This window comes from Acomys minous (assembly GCF_964271855.1).
Source record: "Acomys minous genome assembly, chromosome: 13".
Classification (NCBI taxonomy): Eukaryota; Metazoa; Chordata; class Mammalia; order Rodentia; family Muridae; genus Acomys; species Acomys minous.
Genome location: NC_140495.1, coordinates 11,947,094 through 11,964,556, shown reverse-complemented (window position 1 = coordinate 11,964,556; position 17,463 = coordinate 11,947,094). Strand labels below are relative to the sequence as shown.

The 17,463-nt window shown below is 41.8% G+C and overlaps 2 long non-coding RNA genes across 2 annotated transcripts in view; one reads left to right on the top strand and one right to left on the bottom strand.

Moving 5' to 3' along the window:
• Window positions 1-3,546: 3,546 nt before the first annotated feature.
• Window positions 3,547-16,434, bottom strand: LOC311581376. Its single transcript, XR_014773765.1, has 3 exons — window positions 16,324-16,434; window positions 14,217-14,327; window positions 3,547-3,664 (listed from the first exon to the last, which is right to left on the bottom strand). It is a non-coding gene; the product is annotated as an uncharacterized lncRNA (long non-coding RNA).
• LOC311581374 overlaps window positions 13,636-17,463 on the top strand; it is a 37,874-nt gene continuing 34,046 nt past the window's right edge. The window contains exon 1 of the long non-coding RNA XR_014773762.1: window positions 13,636-13,689. This is a non-coding gene — a long non-coding RNA (uncharacterized lncRNA). The remainder of the gene's footprint in view (window positions 13,690-17,463) is intronic.

The following is a 17,463-nucleotide window of genomic DNA, read 5'->3' as shown; positions in this document are numbered from 1 at the left end:
CGGAAATGGGGCCCCCAGCTCCCACGCATCATCTCCTTAATTCATTTGATTGTAATAACAGCATCCTTGACAACAGTGGAGTGGAGGGTATTTTATTGGCTTGTGATCCCCGGCGTTCTCAGAGCCTTTACTCACACACTACCTTTGTAGCTGTAATTACACAAGGCATCGTGTAATATGTGTCAAAATGCAGTGCACTGGCAATCTGAACTACTGGGTTTAGTTTCAGGGCCTTTACAGGAACGGCAGCAGCGGCCTCAGGCCGGGTATACCCTCATAGATTCAGGAACACCACCAGTGTGCATCCCGGAGTTTGAACTCAGGTCATTAGGCTTGGTGGCAAGCGCCTTTGCCCACTGAGTCATGTTGCTGGCCTCATAGAAAATGTCTTACAATGAAAGTCCATGGAACTTTATTCTTTTGATTGGTCTGTTTAAATATCCAGCTTAACTTGTTGGGCCCATAGAAAGTAGGTGACATAATACTAGCCCCAGAAAATAATGCTTTATAAATATGATTTTGGCTTCATAGTTCCCAAATGGCTGAAGCACCAGAAAAACTACCCTATTAACATGATTCCTTGAGATGACTTCATTGAATCCTGTTGGGTATCCTGAGATAATTACAGATTGGGTGTGTGAATAGAGAGTTCAAGTTCAAAGCATGATTCGTGTGAAATATCCAACAGAGAAGATAGTTTCGTTTCACAACCATGCTGGCACCCTGAGTTGAATTACCGCTCTCGAAAATTATCACCATAAGCCACAGAGACAGAGCTTTGTATCCGTGTCAGGATCAAATTACTTATCCTGTAATCAGTTAAGGCTGTCTTATGTTGGCCCTCATACTGCAATACAGACATCTGTTTAGGAAAGCTAATGTGTATGACTTTGCTATTTTCGATTCGTGTGGTACATTTTAAAGAAAAAGTTTTTCAAAGCCTTTTTCACATGTACTTACTGGTTGCCTGTGGGGCTTATGGCAGTCGGTTCTCCCTGCCACCACGTGGACCCTGGTGATTAACTAAAGGTTGACAGGCTTGTCAGTGCCTCTGAGCAACCTCACTATCCCCACAGATAATTAAAAATATATATATATACATATACATATACATATATACATATACATACACACACACACACACACACACACACACACACACATATATATATATATATATATATATATGTCTTTAAGGTTGGGAGCAATTCTGGTATTATTTTCCAAAAAACTTATATGAAAAATTTCCAAAGAGAACTAACTGAATATTAGCATTTCCAAGAATAGTTAGTGATGTAACAATGGTCATGTTGAGTTAAAAACAAAAACAGAAACAAAGACAAAAATCCCAAACTCAGCCAGTATTTAAGGCTCTGTGTTGTGGGGCAATGGTTTCTGTAAAGTCCTCATGGTTCACAGTAACTTAAGGCAATGCTAGAGTAGCTACCATTCATTCTTTTCTGTATTCCTTACTTTTCTTTAGGGATCAGGTCATGTAAATTTAAAGGAAAATGGTAGTAAAGTAGCATCAGAAAAAGCATCAGAAATGCTTAGCGATGCACCAAAATGTACCCGTGACTGCTTCTTTCCTTTTTATTCTTCTTCTCCTGTTGGGACCTTTTCGTGCCCACTATTGAATCACGAGTGATGGGAATCACTTGAAGATGTGCCCTTTTCTGCTTCTGAGCACCAGGCAGTGTGTGCAGGGGCTGTAAAAATGTTAGACCCTCAGTTGCATTTGCCCCTCATTGTCTTACTTCCTGCTGTGCCTCCTCCTTGCCTTCACCTGCCCCTTTCCACTGCCCCAAAAGCCTCAAGCTCAATCAAATGATATATCTATCCTTCTTCAGCTCATCCCAACCTACCTTTCTGCTTCCTCCCCAAAGTGACTATAAGTCCTCCCAGCACAAACCCATCATAGAACGCTTTGGATAGAAAATTTCACCTTTACTTTTGCTTTGCTCATTTGTCCAAATGCCCACATCAGGACCATTTGCATTGCTTTGCATAGCTCATTCTCTAGAAATACCATGCTCTCTATCTCCTGAAGTCACTACAGTTAGAACATCTTGCAAATAATCCCTCCCCACCCCCCCCCCCACCCCCCGTGTTCTGTGGCACCTCAAATTCTGGTTTAATTGGCTATGCCTTATAAAGGTAACTGGGCTTGCTTTAGTTTCTAAAAATAAACGAAACTACTCAGCTAAGTCTAACTTTTTCTTATTAAGTTCCCAACTACCAAGAGACTTCGGTCCACTATATGAAGCTGAAAGCAAGTTCGAAGTCTGACATTTTAAACAAAAACAAAATCTATTTTCTATTTCCCAAACCAGCTAGAACATCTTTTCTTTGGAAAGGTCAGTTTTTAAAAGCGGTCTGATAACTTGCCAATTGTTGAACTAACTATATGAAAAGAAAAAATAATACTTAGAAATATGTAGGCCATCTAAGTACAGAGTAAGTAGCAATTTTGTTTTTTAGTGTACCTTCTAGAATATTCTCTTGGGGAAAAACAAAAAGGGGAAACCTACTTTTCATTCTTTCCCATGGTTTCTTAAGTTTCTTTAGGGAATCCCATTACTTAAACCCGAGGCAAATAAAAAAATCATAAATTATATCAAAGTAAAACAAAGTACATAAAATATTTACTGATGGCCTGGAATGTATTCATGAGTTTTACTTCAGTTTTTCCCCCCACTCTTTTCTGCTTGGAGATGTTTACTTTTATTTTTAAGATTTATTTTGTTTTATATGTAAGAATGTTTTACCTGTATGTGTGTATGTGCACTGAATGTTGCGTGCTGCCTGATGTAGGTCCAGAGGGATTTGGATATCCTGAAACTGAAGTTACACCTAGCTGTGTATCAATAGATAGGTGCTGGAAAGCAAACAGGCACTCTCTGGAAGAGCAGCCAGTGCTCCGAAAGGCTTGAACCATCTTTTGGAGCTGTTTTGTGCCTTCCATTGAAGACTAAGTTTGAGGTTAGGGTGTCTCATAGTTCAAGATGCCCTGGACCCCCTCTTTATAAGATACTAACTTTTAAAATTGATGTCTGATACTTTTTCTAATGTAGCCCCATTAGGGCTAGAGGACCAGTTACAAAAAATAACTTTTGTTGATCTTGACAATAAACTGGCACCCATTTGCAAAGGTGCTTTGGTTCCATGCAAACTGTGGTGAAAAACTTTTAACTGTCAACTTGATGTAGCCTGGAGTCATCTGAGAAGGGAGTCCCAAGGGGCTTCTCAGATCAGATTGGCCTGTGGGCATGTCTGTGAGGGGTTTGTCTTGACTGCTGATTGGTGGAAGAGAGGGCAGAGCACTGTTGGTGACACCTTTCACCAAGCAGGTGGTCCTGGACTGTATAAGAACTTTTTCTTAAGATGAGCTTGTGAGAGAGACACCAAGCAGCCTTTCTCTGTGGCTTCTGCATCAAGCTCCTGGGCTGACTTCCTTTAGTGGTGATTTATGACTTATAGGATAAAAATAGACACTCCTGGCCTCGAACTGCTTTGTCACAAATTTAAGAGTTGGTCACCTTGAAGGGGAAGTCTGCAGTGGAGGTCTGTTTTTCCTGCCCTTTCTATCCACAAAGTTGTCGTGTGCGGTGTGCTTAGACATTTGTTGAGCCACTGCCGTAGCTATGGTCACCATCATTACCATCTGAAAAAAACCAAAGCAAGCTTTCACTCTGTGAGATCATGGCGCCAAGATCTGGTAGAAGAATAAAGCCGAGGAACACTGTCTGAGGAGCTTCTGCACAGGCATAGAAAGTGGCATAGAAACAGGCATCAGATCTGATCTTCACCTTCCTATCTCTCCGTGTTTCCTCTCCTAATATGTTCCCTTTCTCAACCACTACCTCTGTCTATTCTATTTCATCTTCTGAGTGAGATTTAAGCATCCTCCCTTGGATCTTCCTTGTTACTTATCTTCTTTGGGTCTGTGCATTGTACTATGTTTATCCTGTACTATATGACTGAAATCTATTTATAGGTAAGTACATACCATGTGCATCTTTTTGGGTCTGGAGACCTATCAGGATAGGTTCCTGGAGAATATGAGAAGGGTTCTAGCAGAAACTCCTAGTAGCAGGGACCATAGAGACTGAAAGGGATACCCTCTAACTAGACAAGTCTCCTAGTAGAGAAAGGGGAACACCAACACACCCACAAAAACTTCAACCCAAAACTCACCCTGCCTACAAGATGTACAGGGATAAAGACAGAGCAGATAGAGCAGATAGAGCAGAGATTGAGGGAAAGTCCAATCACTACCTGGCCCAATCCAAAATCCACCCCATTGGAGAGAACCAACCCCTGACACTATTAACAATATTCTGCTATGCTTTCAGACAGGAGCCTAGCCTCTTCTGAGAGGCTCCACTGAGCAGTGCTCACAGCCAAACATTGGGCAATATGTAGTCGGGAGCCTTGTGGAAAAGTAGGGGGAAGGAGAAAAGGACCTGGAAGTGACAAGAGCTTCAAAAGATCAATAGAGCCAACTAATGAGGGCCCAGAGTGGTCTGCTGAGACTGAAGCACCAACCAAGAACCTTGCATGGACCAGATCTAGGCCCCTACAAAGATGTAGCTGATGGGCAACTCAGGTTTCATGTGTGTCCCCTAGTAAGGGGTATAGGGTCTCTCTCTGACATGGACTTTCTTGGCAGCTTTTCAATTACTTCCACCTGGTAGGACTGCCTTGCCAGGCCACAGGGGAAGAAGACATGCTCAGTCCTGATATGATTTGATGAGCTGGTATGGATGGGAGGGGCTCCCCCTTTTCTGAGGAATAGGGGGTGGGGAGCGGGAGAGGAATGGTGGGTGGGGTTCGGAGGTAAAGTGGGTTGGGGCTACAACCAGGTGTAAAGTAAATAAGTTTTAAAAAGAAGAGGAAGAAGAAGAAGAAGAAGAAGAAGAAGAAGAAGAAGAAGAAGAAGAAGAAGAAGAAGAAAAGAAGCATCAGAGTGGAAGATGGGTTTCCATGGAGTTCCAGTCAGTGACGTTAGTTCTGTTAAAGGAAATAGAATCCTACAGTATGAGTTAAATGTAAAAGGAAGGAAGGGAAAGAAAGAAAGAAAGAAAGAAAGAAAGAAAGAAAGAAGAAAGAAAGAAAGGAAAAAAGAAAAAAGAAAGAAAGAAAGAAAGGAAGGAAGAAAGAAAGAAAGAAAGAAAGGAAGAAAGAAAAGTCTAAACTAGTGAGAACCAGTTCTGGGGGGTTTTCATGCCAGTATGGAGTCATCTGCCCCCAGCCCCTGGACCATCCCTTGACTTCAGGGTTCACTATTGACAAATGTTTCAAACTTCCTATCTCCCTTCAGTTTGCAGTGATGTTTGCTGATAGGAAGCAATTTATATTAATAGGACATTTTAAGATTATACATTTGGGGCTAGAGAAATGGCTGGGAAATTAAGAGCACTTGCTGGTTTTGCCCAGGATCCAAGTTTGGTTCCCAATACCTAGTTGTCACTTCAACTGCAGGGTATCTGACACCCTCTTGTGGTATCCTCAGTCACAACACACACACACACACACACACACACACACACACACACACACACACTTATGTATACACAGAGAGAGAGAGAGACAGAGAAATTTAAAAAAGAAATGCCTAGGAGTAGTTGGCCAACAAAAACAGACTCTATGATTGTGTGTGTGTGTGTGTGTGTGCTGTGTGCGTGCGTGCAGTATTTGTTTTGTTTTGATTTTTGTCTGAACATTCTTTTCATTTTTTTGTTTTGATATTTTGGTGTTTTGAGAGAAGAAGAGAACATGACGTTGTGTGGGTAGGGAGGTGTGCAGAATCTGGGAGGGGTTGGGGGAATGGAAAGAAAACGGTCAGAATATATTGTGTGAAACGTTTTAAATGGTGTGAAAAATCTAATTTTATGTTTGACTCCCTAAAATTATGCCTGCTCTGGAAAAGTCACTATGGAAGAAATACGAGAAGAGAGAGATTAAGAAGGAAGAAGGAAAGAAAGGAGAAGAGGAGGAGGGAGGGGCTATTTACAGTGCACAAAGCAGAAACTTTAAGATGTTTGAAGCATGACTGTATAGTGATATTCAAGTATGTTAATATTATTTTAACTGAGTGTGAGTGAATAGCACCATCCAGAAAGTGATAGGAAAATGGCATGAAACTAGATGCGTATAGGTATGTGTAAGTTTTCATTTTCTCCAGTATGTGTAAAGCTGTTTGTTTTGCTAAAATCTCCCCTAAACCATACCATTTTGTTAATATAAAATTGATTCTCTCTGTCTTTCTGTCTCTCGGTGTCTCTGTCTCTGTCTCTCTGTCTCTCGGTGTCTCTGTCTGTCTCTGTCTGTCTGTTTGTCTGTCTGTCTGTCTTTCTCTCCCCCCCCCCCGTGTGTGTGTGTGTGTGTGTGTGTGTGTGTGTGTGTGTGTGATGCTAGGATCGTACCTTGGGCCATGCACATGCTCTGACACTAAGCACTTGTTCCTTCTTGTTCTGAGGCTTCACTCTCTTAGGCTGAGCAGCTCCTGGTTTCTTAGCTTACCAGCCTGAAGACAGCTATTGCAGGATCTCAGAATCCATCCCAATCTTCTCTTCCTGTAATGAGAAATCTCTATTCCATTGGCTCTGTTTCTCTGGAGGACTCAGTGGCTCCTTTAGCCCAGATGGTCATTTGTTGGGCTCACGGTCTGCTCTTGGGAAGCACCCCTTAGTTTAAGTAGCACCCACTCTGCTCAGTGCTGGCCCTTCCTGTACCATTTTTTCCCCTTGGCTACCCAAGAGGAAAATGTCAATGACACACCTTTCTTCAGACACATACTTCCCTCAGTCTGCATTCTGCTCATGAAAGATGAGTGCTTAAGACTTTTAAATGCAGTACCATGATTTCTTAGAAATATAAGTCTCTGAAAATGAGACTGTTCTTTCAAGTTTCATGGGTTGCCTATATCTTTGGGAACTAAAGTTTCATCTGCGTTTTGCTTCTTTGCTTTAAAAAAAAACTTCATTTCTCTCTAGCTAGTCTGAAAATGCTAGGTCCTTATTCTCATATTTGCTTTGAAGCATCCTAATTCAATTAGATATTTTAATACTGACACTAAGAGCCACATCTCTAATTTTCTTTACTCCAATAGATTAAATTTTAATAGATTCTAAGGCTTCTTTAATTTTACTTTTTACATTTTAGACCTAAAAGTGATCAGCCTTCCTAACTCGTCATTGTCCCAAATTTCTGAACTCTATTTAGTCCCTTTCATTTCGCTTTCAAATTATCCAAGCATTATAGCTAGCTTGCATTTTTCATTTAATTCCTTGCCAAATGTACCTAATTGCTTTTAGATCATTGCCCAAGCGGTGTATGCCTAACAGTATATTAATAGCATGGGTTATTATTTATGAAGTAGTTTTCATTAAGACATGAGCTTGCATTTCCAGGCCTTAATATCAGTTTCTCCTACTTTCCACGCTAAGCCAATGCCACTGTATCATCCGGTGCTCTACAGCGGAACAGAACGAGTGCAACCAAGATTTCTAATCATAATGAGATATTAGAATGGTTTGTAAGGTCATAGACCGAGCAGTGCCACAGTGGCTACCTTCAGACTGGTTGTTCAGCCCAAGAATGTAGAAAAAGCCCCAGAATAAGCTCCAGAGGGTTGAGTCTGAGGATACAGTACTGTAGGCTACCCTCCCAGCTTCCTTTTGGTCTCAGTCTATTACAAGGTACGGCCCACATTCAGGACCAGTCCATCCAACTCAGCTGACTGATTCAAGTGCCATTTATCTCTGAAGACCAAACCACAGACACACCTTTATCAGTCTCCTGGGCTTTTCTCTATCCAGCTAAGTTGACAGTTACAGTTAAGCATCTCAACGGCATAGCTGGCACTGTTACACTGATTCCGTACTTACTTACCAGCTCTCTAGTTGGGCCAAGTGCGATGGATGTGAGGTTGGAAGTCAGGGGCCCTGTGATGCCTACGGCCTTGAGTCAGATATGTTTGGGTCTTCTTCACTTCAGGGACTGCTTCATAGGCATTTTTAAAGGTAGGATTCAGGGTTTCTTTCTTTATGTAGCATTTTGATCAATATTTTAATTTTTCAGGGAACTTTATGGTAGAAATTTGGGGCAAAAATAATTGTTCAGCTATGTTTTGTTCTATCTCACAGTTTAAAAAAAATTAAGGATATGGGTATATATTACTTATCTTATTTCCCATTGATTACTAGAAGATACACTTCCTGATTCTACCTTGGTTCCTGTCTTGATCTACATAGAATTTTTGAAATTTCAATTGTGTATTTATATTATAGCTTTTCAAAAATCCTATATAAACATTACAGACAGAGTAAAGGTGGGTGAACATCAAGGACTGAGTGATGACCGTAGACTGGAGTTTACACCAGCTCTTGGGGAGTTAGAGTACCTATTTAGTTGGAGTAAAAAAAATCTAAGAATTCCACTGTAGAAGCCCCTCAGAGTCTCATGGGCAAAGGCAACTGGTATCATTAAGGTTAGACACGATTCTTGGGGCTGAGAACAGAAACGTGGATGCATATTTTTATGTATGGACTGCTTCTTATATCTTCAAGAATTATTGTAGTAGGAGGTTTTTCCTTCCTACCCCATAAGCTCCTAGAATAACAACTCATAAGATGCATTAGATATTATACAAATACCTAGGCCATATAGATAGACTCTTCTTTGACTAGCTCATAACTTAAGATAACTTCTTTATGTTAATTTATGTTCTGCCATGTGCCTGGTTACCTGGGCTCAGGTACCATGCATCAGTCCTCCTCATATCATGCCAGCTACATCGCCCATCCTTGTCTCTATTACAGAATCCTCTCTGCCTACTGGATGTCCCACCTCCTATTTTCTGCCTAAGCTATAGGCCATCCTATTTATTATCGGCAAGTTCTACATCCATATTACGCACAAGGTATTCCTTCTACAAATTATTGATGGTTGACCGTAGTCCATGGATTTCCACCTTCCCCATCGTTGCTCAAGGCTAGAGACCAAGAAGGTTAATGGAGAAAACCCACTGAGTGAGGAGCAGTAAAAACCTTAGAGAATGGAGAAAGAGAGCATCTGGACTGGTATCCGATGAGGTTATGACCTCACCTGCTGGCTGCCAGACATAAGCCTTAGGTAGTGCGTTAGAGGTGCTAGGTGTAAGACCAAGATCAGCTGGATCTGAGATTGTCCTTCAAAGTGTGCTTGTTCTAAAATTAATTCAATCAGTAAACACACCCTTTACAGGTTTGCAGAGTTTCATCATCATCACCATCATCATCATCACCATCATCATCATCATCATCACCATCATCATCATCATCATCACCATCATCATCATCATCATCATCATCATCATCAAAATCATCACCATTGTCCTCAGTACTAGTTTGGTTTTTCTGAGATATAGGATTTTATTTCATATCCAGATTGGCTTGGAACTCACTATGGTCTCTGGCTCAGCCTCCTGAACACTGGGATTGTGGGTATGCTACCACTGAGCCCAGTTTTGTTTGGGGCATTTAGAGTTTCAAGACTAGCTAACAAATATTTTGTGCTTAAAGAGATATGAACAAACAAGGACAATGCTTTGTAGGTGAGCATAGATTCCAACTAGGTAAGCAGAACCACAGCAAATAAGCACCCTCCCTCCCCCCCCTCAAAAAGAGAATTTAGATAACTCAGAGGAAGTAGAGTTCATGAAAGAAGCAGAGGAGATGAAACAGTGTTGGCAACACAGACAAAATCTTCCCTGTGTCCTCAGGAAATGAGAGGATAGTGGCTTTGAAACTGCAATTTGTTAACAAATTTTAAAAAGTTAATACAATTTATTTTCTCTGTGTGTATATGTGTGTTTATGTGTGCATATGTGTTTATGTATGTGTATTTAATGTATATATGTGTGTATACATGAGTATATATGTGCGTATGCATGTGTATACATGTCTGTATATGTGTGTGTGTATATAAACATGTACACACATAAGTTTGTGAGTATTCTTCTGATCTTAGAGGGCAGAGGACAACTTGCTCGAGTTGGCTCTCTCCTTCCACTGGGTGGGTCTCAGACATTGAACTTGGGTCTCTGGGCTTGGCAGCGGGCACTTTAACCTGCTAAACTTTTCACTGGTCACACAATATGATTCTCAAAAGTGTGTGGGAGAGACTGGTGCGCTGCTGGATTGCTGAATTTTGAACATAAAAACTGATGCATATCGCCAACCCTCAATTGAGGCAATATCAACAACAGAAGGAAAGACGCAAAATGGAAAATAAGCTCTGTTGTCTACGGCCATCCATCTTACTTGATCCCCTCAAGTAAATAATGCACAGTTATAAGTAATGCAGCACACGACACAAGAAAACACCAGAAACTCATAACAGGAAAGGATGGGGAGGATGGCAACAAGCCACCAAATCTTTCACACTTGATTGAAAGTGCTTGTTTAGCACGAAGAACAAGGACAACAAAACAGAACCTCTCGAGGCCCATGGGTGCAATGTTTCAGAACATCAGGAATTAGCCGAAAACTTTAAAGATTTCACAGACTCAAAAAAAAAAAATCAGTAAATTACAAGATATCAGAAATGAGAATTTTGTGCCTCGTGGCAGTAACACAGGGAAGCAAAAGAGAAAAATACATCCACATTTCTGAAGGAAACTAATTTTCACCCTAGAATTCTACATCCAGTTAAACCACTGTCAAATTTCAGACTCGAGCAAGCACAATGTCCGACAGCAAGGTGAAATTTACCATGTAAGTGTCTTCCTTCTCAGGGAACTTTGGAGGATATGTTCTGCTTAGATGTAGCAATAAAGCAAACAAGGAAACAGGGTCCAGGAAGCCGGCAATCAATACCAAATCATGTAGAACACTGTGCTACAGCATGTGCTCCGCTGCTGAGGATAAGACCAGTCAGGATCTGAGAGGAAGCCGAGGCAGAGTCCATGGGAAATGGGAAATAACAGTGGGGAATGCATCTGTTAATGATTAATTGAAGACAATGGTGGGGATACTCTGGAATAATCTGTGATAAATTCATGCTAAGGGAAGTTGTTTTCTAATATGTAAAATGTAATCACATTTCACTGGTTGGAATAGACACTTCCAATGGGGTCTCTCACTGGCAGTCACTAACTGTGGCTAATGATTTCACCAGTGTGTATAAAAAAAGAACTGCTTGCAGGCTGGAGAGATGGCTCAGTGGTTAAGAGCTCTGTCTGCTCTTCCAGAGGACCTGAGTTCAATTCCGAGCACCAACATGGCAGCTTACAACTATCTGTAACTCCAGTTCCAGGGGATCTGACATCCGTACACGGACAGGCAGGCAGTTAAAACACCAATGCACATAAAATAAAAATAAATAAATCATCAAAAAATAACTCCTAAAAAAAATAACTGCTTGAGGCCACTAATCAAAGGCAGGCAGAGCGCTTTAACTTCAGGGCTAGGCTGATCTACATGGTGCATTCCAGACAAAGCATGGTTAACCTAACAACAGCAATAACAACAAAAACAAACTTATAATAGAGATGTACAATTGTAACTTGTATCATTTGATTTTGGCTAAATCCTAACCTACAGATAGTATTTAATTGGGTAATTCCATAAGTAAAAATTATTTATAAATGTCAATATAGAGACATAAATACATAGCTAACAGAACTGAATTCTTTTTTTTTTTTTTCTTATCAATGACCCTCTGGTGTAGAACGATAGAATAATTAGTTTGGTGTCTTTGTTGTCTCTCAGCCATTTGGAACAATTTTTAAAAGTGAAACACAAGTTAAAAAGCAGAAACTGGCATCTGGTTAAAGTGTAAAGAGTAAGTGTCTGTAGGATGATCAGGTGTGTGTGGGCATCTACATCATATCCCCTCTATCCTCAAGGCCCTGGGAGCATCTCAGAAGAGAGGGCAGAAAGACTAATGGAATCTAGAGATCAGAGAAGATTGGTGTGAAACAGTGTCTTCTGGATGTAGCAGGAGTGCCATGCTCACGAACTCACTGTGGTGAGCCATGATTGCCTGCACAAGACCCAGAGAGTCAGTGTCCCAGATGGAGAGTGAAGAGGCTCCTGAGCCCTCACCCTTAGCTGACGTGCTCTTAACAGTTGACGGCTGATACAGGAGGGTGAGTCAGTTTTCTTTAAGTGTGTGGTATCTGGTAGGTAAACCATGTTCTAGTGCTTGGCCCCATGCTCTGATGGCAACACTAATTGGACTAAGTGAGTTATAAAGGAATGCCCTCCAAAAAAAAAAAAAAAAAGAAAAAAAAGAAAAAAAGAAAAGAAAAGAAAAGAAATATGCCCTCAAGGGGTGTGGCATGAAGTTTGGGGTAGGTTGGAAGATGGGAGATGGATCTGGGGAAAATTAGGAGGAGGAATAGGGTCTGAATACGATAAAAATAGATGGTTTATCTGTATCAAGTTCTCAAATGATTATTAAAACTATTGCATCAAAGTGCAACATCCTTTCTTGTGTTTGTGGGGGAGGTTACACTATCTTTTTCCAGTTACAGTTACTTGAGAGATGAGTTTCCGTTTTGCAGCTGTGATTTTTGTCAGAAATCTCTGAGATTTTATAGCCACTCTACTAACGATGCCATTTATTATTTAAGCCACCAACAATGACCCTAATTAGAGGATGGCTAAGTGTATTTCTGATGAGCTTTAACGAGCTGCTGATTCCTGCTTCAGGAGCCAGGGTACAGGCAGGACAGTACGTGCCTTCCAGGATCCTGAGATGCCAGTTGTAGTGCTTGTGGTAAGAAAATCATGCTGAGAGGGTACCAGTGAGAAAACCAGGGCCAGGTGGAGGAGGTGATTCTGATCAGCAATGTGTAAACATTATTTTGGGACATTCCAAACCCCTGGCTCTCCTGTAGATAGTGCCATCCTCTCAGGGAGTCATGTTAAATTCCGAGATGGGACAGGAATGGTTTCCTTTCTTGTTTAAGTTTTAAACATGAGGACCAATCTCTACTCCCTGCCCTCCACTGAAGGTCTGTATCTCTCATCTGCAGGATAACTGATCCCTGTTCCTCCCTTGAGACTGTGCATATACACAGGCAATAATGCCGATATCTAATTAAAGCTCAAATACGCGGCTTTGGGAAGAGGCTTTGGCTATAAAGCCTCGAACCTGCATAACTGTCTTCTGTTGCATAAGTCTGCCCACAAGAGAGTGGTCATTTCTTTCCCTCTCCCACTTGCTCCATCTCCTTAGACATGATAACATGGTGGGCAGAAGGAATTTAAAAAACCATTGCATAGTAACAAAAATGGGGGCTTTGCAAGCAGTCAGGGTTCCTCACAATGCCACCACTGACGGCACCATCAGCAGAGAGGGAAAGTGTGGAGAATGTTCCCAGGGCGTGGCCAGACGCAGGTGTCTCAAGAACAGAACGTGCCCTTGAGCGGTTGTGTTCTCAAAACATGGTCATTTGATGGCATTCCATACAGCATTAGGGATGACTTTTGTGGTCATTTGATGACATCCTGTGCAGCATTAGTGATGACTTTTGTGGTCTGACTTGGCCGTATGTTGTACTTCTCACACTATCTCCTCTTAAGCTTTCCTAGGACTCCTGATAATTCATGACTGTCTCCATGCCTGTGCCATGCTCTATAGCTCTTCTGGATACTTGGACACCAGAGAGAGCCAGAACTTTAAGAGCGCATAATGGTGATTATTCATGCCAAGTCATGGGTCACTACACTGGGGACATGGCAAGAAACACAATTTTGCATATAGCCAAAAAAAAAAAAAATCCCATGTCTTATCTGGTCCCCTTTGAGAAATAGCTCTACCATCTGACCCTCATATTCTCTGAGGTCACAATGTGGCTTTACCTGCAGGACAAGGATGAGGCAGCATCAGGTACATGGTGAACATGGTCAGGGGTGGTCAGAGAAAGCTTTGTCCATGAGCTGGGTCTGTGTCTATTCCTTTCAGCCTTCCTTTTCTAGAATACCTGACCTTTGTCAGATATTTGAGGTACCATATTCTTCCCAGAATGATGCCCTATTCTCACAAATGTTTGCCTCATGCTTCTGCCCAATATTCTACAGTAGCAGTGAGGAAATTTAAAAAAAAAATGCGTAGACCTGGAATAACCAATGTTATCTATGTTTAACTTATGAGGAAGCATGTTTTGAAATAAAAACAATAACAATACAATACATTATTAAAAGGACAGGAAAAATACTAACCATTGTATTTTGCAAATGTTTTGCTAAGCAGTAGACTGCTGCCAGCATTGGTGCCTACTGTGCATTGATATCTGAAGATTCCTTAGGATTGTGCAGCATAGGTTCCCATGCCTGGCAAGAGGGAGGGAGCTGAGCTGAATGGAGAGGCCAGAAGAGTCAGTGACTTGTCATCAGGAAGAAAAACCTCCCCAGGTTGGGAAGGGAAGCATAATAAAAAAAAAATAATGATTCTTGCATGCATAATTGACACTGCTTATCAACATCCCCATTTCTTCACTAAGTAATTAAAAAAAAATCTATATTTTGTCTGCCAGTGCATAGGAGCAGAAAATAGAACAAGAAAACTTTGAAGGTAGACATGTGTTTCAAGAGATGAAAGTGAGAGTCGGGCAGGAGGTCCGTCCATGGGCTCTGGCTCTACACAGTCACAGAGGGAAAATGTTCTGACAGTGGAGAGAGGTAGGGACCTGTCTCAGAAAACCAGACACTGGGTCTGATGGGCTCTGAAATGCAGTCCCCAGATCTCAACAGGTGCACAGACAGAAGCCATAGGCGACCATTGAAACTTCTGTGCCTGGCCTAGACATGGGCTGTGTGCACCATTCAGTAGTGAACCAACGAAAATGAGAGGAAAAGACAGGGAGGCGCAGAGACAAAAAGAGAGACAGCTGATGCCACGTCCGTGTGTGCTTGCATTCAACTGGTGGAAAGTCCTACAAATGGTAGAAAAGAAGTTTTGGAAAAAAGTGAAAAAAGTGCCAGTGCTTTGGGAGCTAGAGACCACTCTTCTTGGTTGATTCCTCACAGCCAATGGTAGCCCTTTCTATCCACAAGGAGCTCAAAGGAACAAAGTGTGTGTGTGTGTGTGTGTGTGTGTGTTTATGTGAGTGTGTGAGTGTGTACGTATGTGTATGTGAGTGTGTGTGAATGTGAGTGTGTGAGTGTGTGTGTGTGTGTGCATGTGTTCATGTTCCTGTGGATGTTCATATGCATAAGGTGGGAGGTCATCCCCTAGTTTAAGTCCTCAGATGCTGCCCATTTTGATTTTGAAACGTGGTCCCTCACCAGGACCTGAAACTCCCCAGATAAGCTCTTCGGGCTGGTCAGTAAGCTCCAAGTCCCAGAGTTTCTTCATCTCTGCCTCCCTGATGCTGAGCTCCAAGCACATGGTGCCACATTTGGCTTTATATGTCAGCTCTGGGAATAGAACTCAGGTCATCATGTTTATGTATCATGGACTTTATTCACTGGGCCATCACTGTAGTCCGCCTGCTGGATGTATGTGGTTCAGCCTCCTGAGGATGCATGTCACAATGCCAAGTCCGAGTCTTCTTTTGGTACAGTGGACACACACTGTTTCCATCTTTTCCCCTATCCTAGCCCAAATTCTTCAGAATAGAGTCTCCTACTGGAGATGAAAATGGGGATAAAATCTTTTCCTTACTGTTGGGTTGTTTCTTGATAAAGATATTCCTGGTGTCCATTTACTGATGTAGATGTTATTGGAGTGTTTGCTTCTTAATTCTTATGCAGATCAGATAATATAGAATATATGAATATGCAGCCCATTGGTTTTTTTAGTTATTGTTGGTTCCTGAATATTGGAGTAGTTTGAGCGTGGATCTTGGTAGAAAATATACAAAAAAATTCCATCTCATAGTATGTTTTCTACTCCAGCCTCATGGGAATGGCCGTTCTTCTTAAGGGCCAGTTGAATTTCAGTACTCAGTGAGGGGAAGACCAGCCTTACCTCTTCTGAGAGCACTCGGCACCTCCAAAGAGCTTGAGCTGGTACTGTCTTGCTCCTAGAAGTCTACAGCCTGCCTCCTCCCTCAAGCAGTTCCTTAAGAGCAAAGTCAAAGCATCTTTTATTCCCCAGAGCTCTTAAGGTAACAACCTTGATGCACTGAGCAAGTGAATAGTGAGTTGCTGTTATAAGCTGAAACTAAATTGACCTAATTTAATTACAAGCCCCCTTTAACAGAATTTCAGTCTATTTCCCTCTAACAGCTTTGTATACTTCTCAGTCCTTGGTGATTCCATCAGTTTACCCCTAATCTCTTTGGAAAGGACCAGAAAGACTCTCTAGGGACCCCATGGAGCTCACCTCTAATTATTCAGGAGGTTGAAGAGGAAGGATTGCAAATTCAAGGCCAGCCTGGGCATCTTGGTGAGAACTTGTCTCAGATAAAAAGTGAAAATAGACCTGGAGATAGAGTTCAGTGCCAGAATGCTCGCCTAGCATCCTTGGAACCCTGGATACCATCTCTAGGACCTTAGAACAATGCTCAGAAAGAATCTCTTGGGATTCTTGCTTCGTCAGTATAATTCCTACACGTCTTTCTCATCCAGCATGTAGAACTTTTATGATGGAGACAGGCCCAGGAATAAAACGACCGCCTTTTAAAAGAATAATTAGCTATGATTATTATGAAAAGCAGAGTTGAAATCATGTTAATGTCCGATTATACTGCACAGCATTAAGAAGAATCATAGTAATGCTTGTTGAAGTAAGATGTGTTCCGTTCATTCAAGAGAAACGGTCTACAGCCTATATTAAGAGAGCGGAATTTGCAGAAATTTGAAAATGAGAGCTTGGCCTACCTTGCTGTCGCTAAACTCTGTCCTCATCTAAAGGGTCCCTGGCTGTGGCCATCCTCTATGGAGACAGATAAATAGTGAGAAGCCACTGATGCTTGGCTGAAGTCGGAGACAATAAAAGTTAGGAGAATACACACCAGATTCTTCCAAAGTAACTGTCTTAGTTAGGGATTCTATTGCTGTGACGGAACACAATGACCAAAACCAAGGTGGGGAAGAAAGACTCTATTTGTCTCGCACTTCCCTATCACTGTTAATCAACAAAGGAAGGTAGGACAGGAGCTCACACAGGGCAGGAACCTGGCGGCAGGAGCTGATGGAGCGGTCATGGAGGGGTGCTTCTTACTGGCTTGCTCCTCATGGCTTGCTCAGCCTGCTTTCTTCTAGAACCCAGGACTACCAGCCCAGTGATGGCACCGCCCACAATGGGCTAAGCCCACCCCTAAATAAGAAATGCCTTATGAGCTTGCCTGCAGCCTGCTCTTATGAAGGCATTTTCTTAATTGAGTTTCCCTCTTCTCAGATGGCTTTAGCTTGTGTCAAGTTGACATAAAATCATCCAGCAGAGTAACAAATAGGCGAAAGCCTGGCCTCTGCCCTCATTATGTGTCTGCCTCCATTACTTTCTCGGTCTCTGGCGTGACTC